This window comes from Callospermophilus lateralis, chromosome 9, assembly GCF_048772815.1.
Source record: "Callospermophilus lateralis isolate mCalLat2 chromosome 9, mCalLat2.hap1, whole genome shotgun sequence".
Taxonomy (NCBI): Eukaryota; Metazoa; Chordata; class Mammalia; order Rodentia; family Sciuridae; genus Callospermophilus; species Callospermophilus lateralis.
In genome coordinates this window covers 57,359,502-57,372,709 of record NC_135313.1, presented here as the reverse complement: position 1 = coordinate 57,372,709, position 13,208 = coordinate 57,359,502, and the positions used below count along the sequence as shown (strand labels likewise).

Below are 13,208 nucleotides of genomic sequence, written 5' to 3'. Positions count from 1 at the left end.
GGGAAACTGGAATTGCACACCAGTAGAGCCCAGAGTTCAAATACAGGAAGCACAAATTCCACAAGTGGATAACTGCTGGGAGTGGCAACAGGGAGACCACGCCTGTTTCCTCCCCTTGGTTTCCAAATCAATGTTTTCCTGCTATTGGGACAAACCATCATACAAAAGAACATCCTCAAGGATGGTACCCTAGTCTCACCAACTATCACTTCAGAACTGGCACTTTTTTAAAGCCTTTCTAATGTTCTATCAGGCCAGCAGCTTCTAGGAGCTCAGTGCCTGATACAACCACTAGACCTCCTTTGGGCCCATTTCCACACCCACTTTTCTTTAGAGTGAGACGCATGGCCTGATAATATAAGCTGTCAGATGAAGCTGCTGACTGATAACCCTACAGGCAGGGAAGACAAACCCTGTACTATACTTTGTTTCTTAAATGTCCCCCAAAGACCTACGTGTTCAAGGCTCAGCTCCTGACTTGGCACTATTGGGAAGGGATGGGTTTTTTTTTGTGTGTGTGTGTGTGTGGTGCACAGCCTCACGCATGCTAGTCAAGTGTTGTTCCACCAAGTTACAACCATCCATACCTTTCCCCACTGCCCAGTAGATTCATACCGATTCCAACCTTGAGTTACTTCGCCTTCCAAATACCAGTTAGCTAGGATCCTCTCCCAAATCTCTGCCTGCTGGGAGGATTTTGCCTCATCAATGTCTTCCAAGGCCACCCTTGATTGACTAGGGCTGTTATGCATTTGCATCCATTGGTTGCACCCACAAAGAGAGACAAACCACCTGTGAGCTAATCAGGATATATCTTCCTCCATCAACTGATCTCCATTCAACCCTTGCTACACGCTGAGGGAAAGACACATTGTTATAATAGAGGCAGTTGATGTGGGGCTCTACGGGTACCTATTCACTCCATACTACCAGCTCACTGGCTGATCTCAAGTTTGGTCCCCATGTTTCGCTTCCATTTTATAAATAATGGATATTGGGTCTTCCCAAACATATGTCTTGGTGAATCTGACAACCCAGTTCATGAGGGCTGCATGATCACTGGTGTTCATGTGCAAGGCCCAGCAGCACCCCAGAGCTTATTTTTAAAAGGCTTACCCTTCTCTGATGAAGCCAGACACAGTGGCACACGTTGTAATCCCAGCGGCTCAGGAGGCTGAGGCAGAAGGATTGAAAGTTCAAACAGCCTCAGCAAAAGTGAGGTGCTAAGCAATTCAGTGAGACCCTGTCTCTAAATAAAATACAGAATAGGGCTGGGGATGTGGCTCAGTGGTTGAGTGCCCTTGAGTTCAATCCCTGGTACCAAAAAAATATATATATCTGATGAAACTAGAATTTTAGGGGTCTGCATGGCCATTCTTTCACTGAGTGTTAGTCAGCTTTTTTAATCACTGTGACCAAAACACCTATCCAGGAAAACTTAGAGGAGGAAAAATTTATTTTGGCTCTTGGTTTCTGGGGTCTCAATCGATAGACTGCAGACTCCATTGTCCTGGGCACAGGGTGAGCCAGATATCATAGGGGAAGGGAAGTTGCTCACCACATGGCAACAAGGAAGCAGAGGGAGAGGGAGAGGAACTGGGGAAGGGAGCCACAGAGAAGATGTGCCCTTCCAGAGCTTGACACAGTGACCCACTTCCCCCAGCAATGCCCTACCTGTCTGCAGTTACCACCCAGTCAGTCCATTCAAACTAGGATGAACTGATTAGGTTGCAGCTCTCCTAACCCAGTCATTTCACCTGTGACTAGTCCTGCATTAACACAGGAGAATTGGGGGGACATCTCATATCCAAACCATAACACTGGGGCTTTCCAAAAATAACGCACAGCATCTTTTCTCACCACTGACACAGGGACTGCTGGACCATCTGGGAACTCCTGGATCCTGTGGGCTAAGCAACAGTGCTGCTGACATCTCCACCCGGATCAATAACAGGACCCTCTGCTGCTCTGGGACTCACTTCAAAGTGACAGCATTTTGTGTCACCTAGTATGTGGATGGATCAGGGGTGAGATATGCTATTTCTAGGATCTGAGGAGATCTACAGGTGTTTTACTTTCTTCTTTGTGGTGCAAGATCCAACAGTTCATCCTTTCTTTGGAATGGGATGTCCTGGCATACCCTTGATCATTGGGCTCCTGAAATTTTTACTTACATGGCATTTCCTAAATCACCAAGAGGTTTCCCTCCATGAGCATTTCCAAGGCCTCCAGTGTGCCTGCCCGTTGTTGCTTCTCAGGTAAAATCAACATGTTAATCAACAGAGTGGCTTAGTGAGCTGTGCTATAGGATGTCCAGATGGTCCAGATCTCTTCTAACTCTATTATAATAGCAGATGACAAAGTGAACATATCATGGAACAAAGCCGTAAATGTACACTGGCATCTGTTCCATGTGGACGCAAACCATTCCTGATAATCTTTTTGAATAGGAATGAAAAGAATGCATTTACCAAATCAGTGGCCACACACCATATACCTGAGGCCATGTTAATCTGCCCTAGCAAGGATGTCACATTTGGTATAGTGGCTCCACCTGGGGATACTTCTTGGTTGAGTTAGCAGTAGCTTATTATCATTCTTCAGGATTTCTCTGGGTTTTGTAGCGGCTAGACTGGGCAATATGACATGGAATACAATACCTATATCCTTTTGATCTTTAAGACACTTTCAACATGTCTCCCAGAATATACAGGAATGTTTTTTCATTGTTTGTTTTTTACTAAGTTCGACTGCTGAGGAATGGGGGAAGAGGAAGTAGTTTCAGACACTTCTGCCTGATCTTGCCAATCACAATGAAAAGCTTTTACCCTACAGACTGGAGACTCAATGTGGAGGTTGTTCTAACTTTTAAATATGTTTACCTCAATTACATCTTACAGGATGACACTGACCGAGCCTATGAACACATTATGATCCAGTCTTTGGCCAGGATTCCACCTATTAGGTAATTCCTCTGAGTGTTTCTCTGATGGGGAGTGAGTAGGAGACTGGGGCAATAATAGACACTGTGACTCACAGTTCTTGAAATGTTTAAATATTTCACTCTACGCAGTGCATAGTTACCCAAGTAAACAACTATGGATCCCTTTGGAAAAGGTCTGAGAAAATAATTACCATTTACACTTCTCATGATATTGCAGGGTCCTTCCTCCTGGGATCCCAGATTCCTTTTAAGTGCATAGATCCATGATGGAAATATAGTTTAGATTCAGAAACACACAAAGGATAATGACTGTTTATGAAATCATCCACTCTTAAATTCTGATGGTTTAAATTGAGTAGTAGCCTCATTGATTACCCACTTATTTTTCTAGATTTATTTAGCCATCTTTCCATTCTCCACTTGTCAAGATTCCCTGGCTATCCACTGTGACTTTGTCATGGATTGCCATTGCAATAATTGTATCCACACACCAAAAAAAATCAAGATTTTCCAGATCATCAACTCAGATTTCTCCCTCCTATTAGTAAAGTTTCCACCCTTATCTAATCAGGGCCCTGACCTTGACATAGCAGCTCTGCCTTGGTCGAGAGTTCCTCTTTGGAGCTCCATTACTCTGGTGATTTTGTCGTGGGTTTGATCCCCATCTTTCTCTGTACTCACCTCTAGGAGTGGAGAGCTCTGAGCTGGTGCAAGGTAAGCTGCATCCCTGCATCAATCAGTCACTAGATGTGGCTGCCCTGGAGAGGGGTGTGGCCTTGGATAGGTGGCTCTTACTACTAACTAAATAATCTTGAAATCCTAACCATCAATGTGATGGTATGAGGAGGTAGGGGCCTTTGAGAAGTGATTAGGTCATGAAAGTAGAGCCCTCATAAATTAGATTACTGCCCTTCTAAGAGATTCCAGAAAGCTCTCTCACTTTTTCCCACATGAGGAAATAGGTGGAAGACAACCATCCATGAATCATGAAGCAAACCCTCACCAGACACCAAACCTTCTGGTACCTTGATCTTGAACTTCTCAGCTTACAGAACCATGAGAAATAAATGTTTATTACTTAAGTCACCCAGTGTTTGGTGTTTTGCAATAGGAAGCCTAAGGGACTAATACAGCTCCCCTACACTCCCGTCAACCCCTAAGGAGCTGACGGCTGAGGCATCTGCAGACAGCACTCCCAGCCACGGGTCCCTCACTGAAAGGGGACCTGGGGAGGCAGAGTGCTTCACAATGATGTCCACCCTTCTTTTCCCTAACCTTGTTTGGAGTCTCCCGTCATGAAGTATGCAGTAAAGAGGTACAAGCGGGCTTTCTAATTTATATTTTAAACATTTGTTCCATCAGGCACCTGAACTCATTTACTAAAAGGCACAAGAAATCTCATCACAAAAATATCACCTTTTCCAGCAATTTGCTTTTCATTACTATTTAAAAGTAAACAAAGCATTTTAAAGGGAATTGGACATGAGCATAATGGGTGCACAAGGACACTTATTAAGTTTGCCATTAGACTGTGCACACCGAGCGCTCGGCTACCAGGTGAGGATGGCTTATCCACTGAGCGTTTTCATTAGCTTTCCTGGGATCTCTTCTCTTTCCAGGACTCCAACATGCTTCTATCTTAAAATTGCCCAGAAAGAGTGACTTTGGAGGATGTGGCCACATCATCCCACCTTGACAGCTTCAGAGCACTAACAAGGTGCTTTTAAAAGAAAGCAACTAGCGAATTCAACAGATGTGCAGAGCTTGTGCTCTGGCAGAGACATTTAAGATACCGAAGGGAACAACAAGCCCACCACCCAGTCTGTCAGAAGCCTGACCTCATGGGCTGACAGCAAAGCGTGTCCTTTAAGAAGGCGTCCTCCGCTTACCTGGAGAATTGCAGCTTCCTCCTAGTGGGAAAACCAGGGAGCTGGCTATTTTAGACACATCATCAGCTTGAGTATGTCCCAAAGAGCAGAGGAAGTCAAAGTTGGGCTGGTATCATCTTCTGATTCAATCGACTGTGGCCCTGGAAGACATCCAGACTTTGTGGAGCATTCACATGGCTGAATGAGAGGCTCTGATGGGATTTGGGAGGAGCAATGCTGTTTTCAGAGAAGACAGGAATCTGCTTACTTTATCTAGTTTTTACTTACAAATAACTGGTTAAACACAGGTCACTGTCATGATTGGTCTTGGTTTTAGAACCCTCCTCTTCCCCCATCCCATTTGCCCAGGGTCATCTCATGCCGATGGCATCGCTTCTCATACCTCTCATTGACACTGGTAAGTATGCCAACCACCTCATCTTCAAACTTCTCATAAGATTCTAAACCTTTTGTTCTTATAAAATTCTAACCTCATCATCTTTCTTGAATATTTAACTATTTCTTGCTACCCAAACCTGTACCAAGTGCTTCCCATCATTTTTTTACATTATTCCTCCTTAAAGACTTCAGAAATAATTGTCAATTTTCTTCTTTCTAAAATGAGGGCACCAGCCTCATATGGTGGCACATGCCTATAATCCCAGCAACTGGGGAGGCTGAGGCAGGAGGATGGTAAGTTCAAGGCCAGCCTTAGTGACTTAGCAAGCCCTGTCTCAAAATAAAAAAATAAAAAGGGCTGGGGATATGGCTCAATGGTAGAGCACCCCTGGGTTTAATCCCCAGTACCCAAATAAAAATAAAATGAAGGCACTAGGGCTGAGGGTGAAACTCAGTGGTAGAGAGCTTGCCTAGCACATACAAGGCCCTGGGGTCAACACCCAGCCCTATGAACATAAATTAATTAATTTAATTTAATTAAGTAAGAGATTTTTTTTTGTTTATTTGTTTGTTTGTATGTTTGGCAGTACTAGAGATTGAACTCAGGGGCACTCTACTAGTGAGCTACAAACCTGCAGGCTTTTTTATTTATTTTGAGATAAGTTCTAAATTGCTCAGATTGGCCTCAAACTTGTGATCCTCATGCCTCTCAGCCTCTAGAGTAGCTGGGATTACAAGCATGCACCACCATATCCATTTGTAATTTTTAATCATGTGTTCACCCTGGTAGACTTATTATCTGAAAGTATTACTTTCTTATTTCATGGAATGCTTTATAGTTAAATAGTTAAGGTTAGAGCATACGTCTATAATTCAAGCATAATATTTATGATAGGAGTCATTTTGCAGATAAAATTTATAATGTAGGAACATGTCATTAGAAGATTATAGGGTAATAAGCTAAAGATTTTAATGCATCATGCAGCATTTTGCCACATTGCCACACAATAGGATGTATATTTATGGGTTTTTGACAGCACTTTCTAAATTTTCTGACATTGCTTTTCAGGTTGTTGAAGATGTTTCATTAATTCTCTACTACTTCAGAATATTCTTTACCACATGAAACATGTGTCCCCCAAAAAGGCTATTTTTAAAACTATTTTTATCCAAATTATAGGTTTCTGCAATATACTAATAGGTACTCCAACAGAAGGATTTTTATAATCAAATAAATGTTGGGAAAAACTATGTTACATGCAGCTCAACAGGTTTTTACCACAGGACTTCTCAGAGACTTTAATGTACTGATCTGTACATTGAAGGAAGCCCCTTTCCAAATGTTTTTCATCCAAACACTTAGTAAATATTTGTAAAATAATTGTCAATGAAATAAAGTTTAGGATGGCTGCCCTGGGCTTAGTTGATATATACACTGTATTCTAATCTAGAACTGTATTAAAACTAATAAAGCAGAAAAAAAAGGATACTTGGGAGATCTGTCCCCTTGCCTTTCTTTGTTAGATTCTCATCCCTACCATGCCTCTGGGTGCTTTTTCCTGGTACTGCTTTTTTCTCAAGGTTGTTGGATCTGAGCCAGGTGCAGTGGCACACACCCATAATCCCAGCAGCTTAGGAAACTGAGCCAGGAGGATCATGAGTTCAAAACCAGCCTCAGCAACTTAGTGAGGCTCTAAGCAACTCAGCGAGACCCTGCCTCTAGATAAAATATTTTTTTAAAAAAAGAGCTGGGGATGGCTCAATGGTTAAGCATCCCTGGGTTCAATCCCTGGTACTAAAAAAAAAAAAAAAAAAAAAAAAGATTGTTGGATCTGTACCTATAGATTCAATCAGTGATGTGGGGAAGAGATGGGAAAAGCAAATATGAGAAAATGCTTTAACAAAGTTTCTTTGATGTTGAACCTGACGTTGAAAACTAGAGTAGTGTCATAACTACATAATTTTTATCTAAGGAACCATTTATGAATCTTCCCCCTCTGAGGGCTTTGCTTATTACTGAAAATGATCATAAAACAATTTTAAAGACTACTAAGTGGATTTGGAACAATTGATGAATATCTTTTAAAAAATACCTAGATGTTCTCCAAGTTTTATAAGGACGTAATTTATCAAGCTTTTCTTTCATGTGCTGCTGTCTCAACACGTAGTGGAGAGCTGACAGCTCTTCTCACCCCAGTCCTCTTCTGAAACTCCAGAGGAAGTTTAGCTCACTTGGAAAAGAAGTAGTGTGGTTCCTCAGACTCCCTACACCCACTTGACTCTGAAGCTAGAATGTTCTTTACAATTAGTGCTCATTTTTTCATTCATTCAAAAACAAGACTAGAGAGATGATTTGGGAACAGCCCCTGCTCTCAAGGAACTTCGAGTCTAGCCAGAGTAACCCAGGTAACGTGGGAGGGACGTAAAAGGGGAACAGTCAGTTTTCCTGAGAGTGGCCATGAGGCCTGCTTGGAAGAGGAGGTGCCTGGGCCGAATCTTGCAGATATTTAGAAATAAATCTAACCAAAGATATACAAGGGAGAGTTGTAAAATGTTAACAAAGGTTATAAAGAAGAGCTATATAACATATACCTTGCTCACAAGAAAGACTTGCTATATAAAAATGATAATTCTCCCCAGACAATTCTATAAATCCAATACACTCTAATCAAAATTCTAAAAGAGCATTTCACATAACTTGACAAGGTGAACTTGAAATTTAGCTAAAAAAGAACAAAGAATACCCAAGAAAATTTTAAATGATAAGAGTAGACCCATCAAAGAAAACACACCTAAAAACAGACCCACATGCAAAAAAGAACCTGGTCCAAGTTCAAAGCTGCACTACAAGTCAGTGGTACAAATATTGGATGCATTTGTGATATCAGGAAAGGAAAGATTTTTTTTAAATGTAAAGTCAAAGCACAATCCACAAAGAACAGTATTAGATTTGACAACACTAAAATAAAAAATTGGATTGCCTACCATGTGCAAGACCCTGGAATTGGAGCTGGTGTGGTAACATATGCCTCTAATCCCAGCAACCCAGGAGGCCAAGACAGGAGGATCTTGAATTCAAAGCCAGCTTCAGCAACTTAGCAAGGGCCTATGCAACTCAGTGAGACCCTGTCTCTAAATAAAATACAAAAAAAAAAAAAAAAAGGGATGGGGATGGGGGTCAGTGGTTGAGTGCTCCTGAGTTCAATCCCCAGTACAAAAAAAAAAAAAACAAAAACAGTCTCAGAATGTAGCAAGACCCTAAGCAACTTAGCAAGATACTGCCTCACGATGAAATATAAAAAGAACTAGCTCGGTGTAGCTCAGTGGTAAAGCTCCCTGGGTTCAGTCCCCAGTACCAAAAACAAAAACTTAAAAACCCACAGGACATAGTATAACCTGTGCAAGAATAAAATACAATGTTTATGCATATTTATAATTTATACACACATACACACAAATGTGTGAAGCTCGGAGCAGGGGGAACAACACTGGCCACAGCTAATGCTGTCAGGCCTGACCTACATCCCCTTTGAATCCCCTCTTCCTGTGCACCAGCTCATCATTTTAGATGCCTTTCACTCTGCCTTAAGGCTGCAGGGGAGTACTCAGCCTCCTAACAAGCCAGGCCTGAACTGCCAACGAGCTTAAAACCAAACAACAGAAAAAGCATCTGGCAGGTCACAATTCAGAGTCACATCTGCATAGTCCCATAAAGTCTCTTGTAGATTGAGCCCCAATTGCCCACACAAATAACCTGCCCATCACCACACTCTCACTAGCTTCCTTTCCCTCCCAGACCTATTTCTCTACTGCCTACAGGTGCTTTCAGGATCAGTTCTCACATAAAATACTTGCACTCAAATCTTTGACTCAGGATCACCTTCTGAGCATCTCAAACCATCAGCATTGGGGGAGACAGGCCTTCTCTGCCATGGGAAGGAAGAGGATGCACCAAAAGTACATTTTCGCTCTATCTATAATGTTGAATTTACTCATTTTTAAAAAGAAAGAAATCTGAAACAAATCTTAGTAAAACACTAGGATTCATGTATTAGTTTATCTTGTATATTTTATGGGTTTTAACTATGTCATAAGTGAGAATTAAAAATTTTTAATGATTAATGCTGATGAGTCAATGAAAAACAGAACACCAGTTATTCATTAAATGAGACTCTGCTAGGACCACTTTTAGGGGGTTTGAGCTCCCCAGCAACTTTATTTTTTCGTTTTGACTCAAAAATATAAACTATTGTGAAGCAAAGTGAAGATTTAGAATGATAGAGAAGAGGTTCTCATATATTGGTTATAGGAAGATACATAATAATTGTCAGGTGTCATCTCTGTGCTGATGTTGAGAGAAGGGGCCCCAGCAAACTTCCAGCTGCCAGCTGATGATTGGCTCACAGCAGCCCCAGCAACTTCTAGCTGCCAACTGATTGGCTCCTCTGTGGTGATGCTCATTGGGCTGTTTCCCTGCCTTTTCAGACCATGGAGCTGCTCATTGGGGGACTTTTTTTTGGCTCCGCCCACACGACCCAGCCAATCGGCCTCAAGAGCAGGAGGAGTGGGGGAAGTTGAGAGGCTTGTGGGAAGCCGGTGGTGGCAGTTGGGCTCTGAAGGTTTTCCTGAGGAGCTGTTTTGTTTGGCGTGTGTGGTTCTAAAATAAAGTTCGTTTCTTTTGACAAGTGGCTCCTGAATTGTGCCCAGCCAGACTGCAGCAAGGTGTCATCTCTGTGCTCTTGCTGTGAATTGCACCATTCCTAGTGGATTTTGTATCTCTCATGCATGAAGAAAGGCAGCAGCAGTGTTTGGCTCACAATGCAAGGCTCTTCAGAGCCTTGTGATCTGCAGCCCCCTGGAACCATATTTTACATTCTGCTTACAGCCATTAGAAAATGCATGACATGACATCATCTAATGATGATGGAGTCCATGGACACTGGTCTCCAATGGCTCTCTTAAAAGTTGTCACTGTGCTTCATTGACAGTGACCAGAGACTGTAGGAAATGAAAACCATCATATATTTTCTGCTCATGTTATATTGGGAATTTTATGGCATGAAGGTAAAACGTTACATCTTCCAGCCCTTGTCTTCTCTTGAACTCTTTAGACCAAATACTCCATTCCTGAAATGTTACCTTTTCCAATGTTAATGGAATCCTTACCTTCAGTTGGCTACTAGCAGGGGGCAAGAAGAGCTGACCTCTAGGGCATGTCCATCCATTGGTCAGTATGGCTTAGGATGGACCAGGGAAAATAGAACATCATCACATCCCTCTGAGGCAAGAGACCACATCTGTTGGAAGGGCCCACTGGTTTTAGGGAGTAAGAGTTTTATACAACCTTGGAGATAAGCACAGCCACCCCAGGACTGCTTGACATGTGGCACAGAGCCTGTGAAGGAGGTGGGATGACCACCCTGAGTGCCAAGAGTGGGGGTCACATAGGGTAAAGAATGCTTACCATTACCCTGCCACCCGCAGGCCAGAAATAACGCCATAGTTAAAGCCAAAATGTCCAATATAAGTCCAAAGGATCAGCAATGAACCATTAGTAACCCAAAGTCCAAGTCATCCTCACCCAGTGTGAGATCACTCCAAATCAGCTTGTTGGTACCATTCTGGCAGCCCAGTCTCTTATGACCCAATGGTAGAACAATTGCACTGACCAGCAAGAGTGACCTGCTTGCCAGGATGCCCTCCTGGAACCTGAATTCTGCCACAGAACCCATAAAGCACCAGGCACAGAGCTCCTCTGGGCATCTGGTCAACCCCACTGAAGCACTGGAAGGTCAGAGAGAAACAGCAGCACATTCAAGTCCTGATCCTGGTGCACAGTAGCTCTGTCTAGACAGCAATGCTGGCTAACTGGTCTCAGGCACCACTGAGAGATTGTGAAATTTTCGAGCAAATTAACCCCAGACATAAGGCCTGGTAAAGGGTGGGGTATAAGCTGGGAGGCTTCTAGTCCTTTTCTATAATCTGTATTTATTTTGTGTGTATCCATTTGGCATTCTACCTTGATTGGCAATTCTTTAAAGAGAAAGCTTACATCACAAACTTTTTTATGTCAGTGACAGATTCCAGTATGATCCTAGCTTCATATCAGATTTCCAGAGGGTAACTACTAAGTCAAGGACTAGCCAGATTCTTTTCCTGGAAACAAAAGGTCAGAGAATGTCTGTTTAAGGGCAACCCCTAGAGAGACACCACAAGAGAAGCTGACGTTGAATCCCAATTTCCTCTTTGCATGTAACTCTCTGGTCTGTGGTGTAATCATCAGACAACTGGGAATTCAGCTCTTTTGTCCATAATGCTTCTTCTCTAACATTCTGAAATATCTTTTCACCAAAAGAATATAGATATTGGCTGGGTGCAGTGGCACACACTTGTAAGCCCAGCGGCTCAGGAGGATCTCAAGTTCAAAGCCAGGCTCAGCAACTTAGGGAGGCCCTAAGCAACTCAACTAGATCCTGTCTAAATAAAAAATACAAAAAAGGGCTGGGGATGTAGTTCAGTAGATAGGTGCCCCTGAGTTCAATCCACAGTACCAAATAGATAGATAGATAGAGAGAGAGAGAGAGAGAGAGATAAATAGATAGATGGCTGTTGTCTTGTAGTCTAGTGGTATGATTTAAAGGTGTCCCCCATGGCTTGGGATATAGCTCAGTTGGTAGAGTGCTTGCCTCGCATGCACAAGGCCCTGGGTTCAATCCCCAGCACCATAAATAAATAAATATAAAATAAAGGTGTCCCCCAAAGTTGGAAACTTAATCCTCCATGCAACAATGCTGAGAGATGGGACCTTTAAGGGATGACAGATCATGAGGGCTCTGCCGCTATGGTGGGACTGGTTTCATTAACACCAGAGTGGCTTAGTTACAAAAGCAAGATCATCACTCTCACTCACTGTCTCTCCCTTACCATCTCACTTTCTGCCATGGGGTGACACCAGAAGAAGGCCTTTGCCAAATGCCAGCACTTTGATGTTAGATTTCCAGCTTCTAGAACTATGAGAAATAAACTTATTTTCCTTGAAAATTACCTAGTCTGTGGCATTCTGTTATAGCAACAGAGAATAGACTAAGACATCTAGGATCCTTTTAATATTCAGAAAATCATTTTCTCTCCTTATACAAATAACATAACTCATCATCCTTTTGCAATATGTGTGTGTGCATGTCTATGTGTATTTCTTCTACTGGCCTTTAGTGGGAAAATATTAGAACAATTAATTTTTTCATCCAGCCTGCTAATTCTTCCTCCTACTCTCAGTCTTCTCATCAATTTAGCCTTTCCCACCCATTTTTGCCTTTTCTCCATGAAGGAGCAATGTTTTCACTTTTGAGTGTCATTTCATTAAATTTCTAAAGCATCCATCCTGCATCCCTGAATTAACTCTTGTCTGGGGGAAGCGTAAATGGCTTATCAGTGCATAATGTACTTTGTCCAAAAAAAAAAAAAAAAAACCTCCTCAGTGTAATATATAGTTCCTCCTTGTTTGGCTTGGGGGCATCAATTAATGTCAGAAGCCTGACAATTCCCTGAACACATCCCTTTGACTACGGATGCCGGGTGACATTTTCTGACATCTGGGCAATGTTTTTTTGTACGCGGCTCACTCCTCTTGCCCTTGATTTTTATGACATTCTGGTACTCACCGCCTCATTCCCTTCTCCTCCTGGGGACAAAGAGTGTAACAGAAGTGGACCCTGAGCAGATCAGACACCCTGTGGTGTACCTTTTCCTTCTTCCTTCCTTCCCTCCTTTCCTCCTTTTTTTTCTTTCTTTCTTTCTTCCTCTGTCTTTACTATAAGAACCTTACTCAGACTTGAAAAATACTAAAACTATACTATTTTACCCCTTTGTCCTACATTCCTATAGTTCTATTAGGTTCATAAAATCTTCAACCACCTACAAAACTGAAAACCTCTGAATTAGAGGACGAGATTTTAATCAGTTCATTTCCTTCCTTCCTTCCTTCCTTCCTTCCTTCC

At 42.3% G+C, this 13,208-nt stretch overlaps 1 non-coding gene across 1 annotated transcript; it reads left to right on the top strand.

Moving 5' to 3' along the window:
- Positions 1 to 11,866: 11,866 nt before the first annotated feature.
- On the top strand, positions 11,867 to 11,939 carry Trnaa-cgc (transfer RNA alanine (anticodon CGC)). The gene has a single exon. It is a non-coding gene; the product is annotated as a tRNA-Ala (tRNA).
- The last annotated feature ends 1,269 nt before the right edge of the window (positions 11,940 to 13,208 follow it).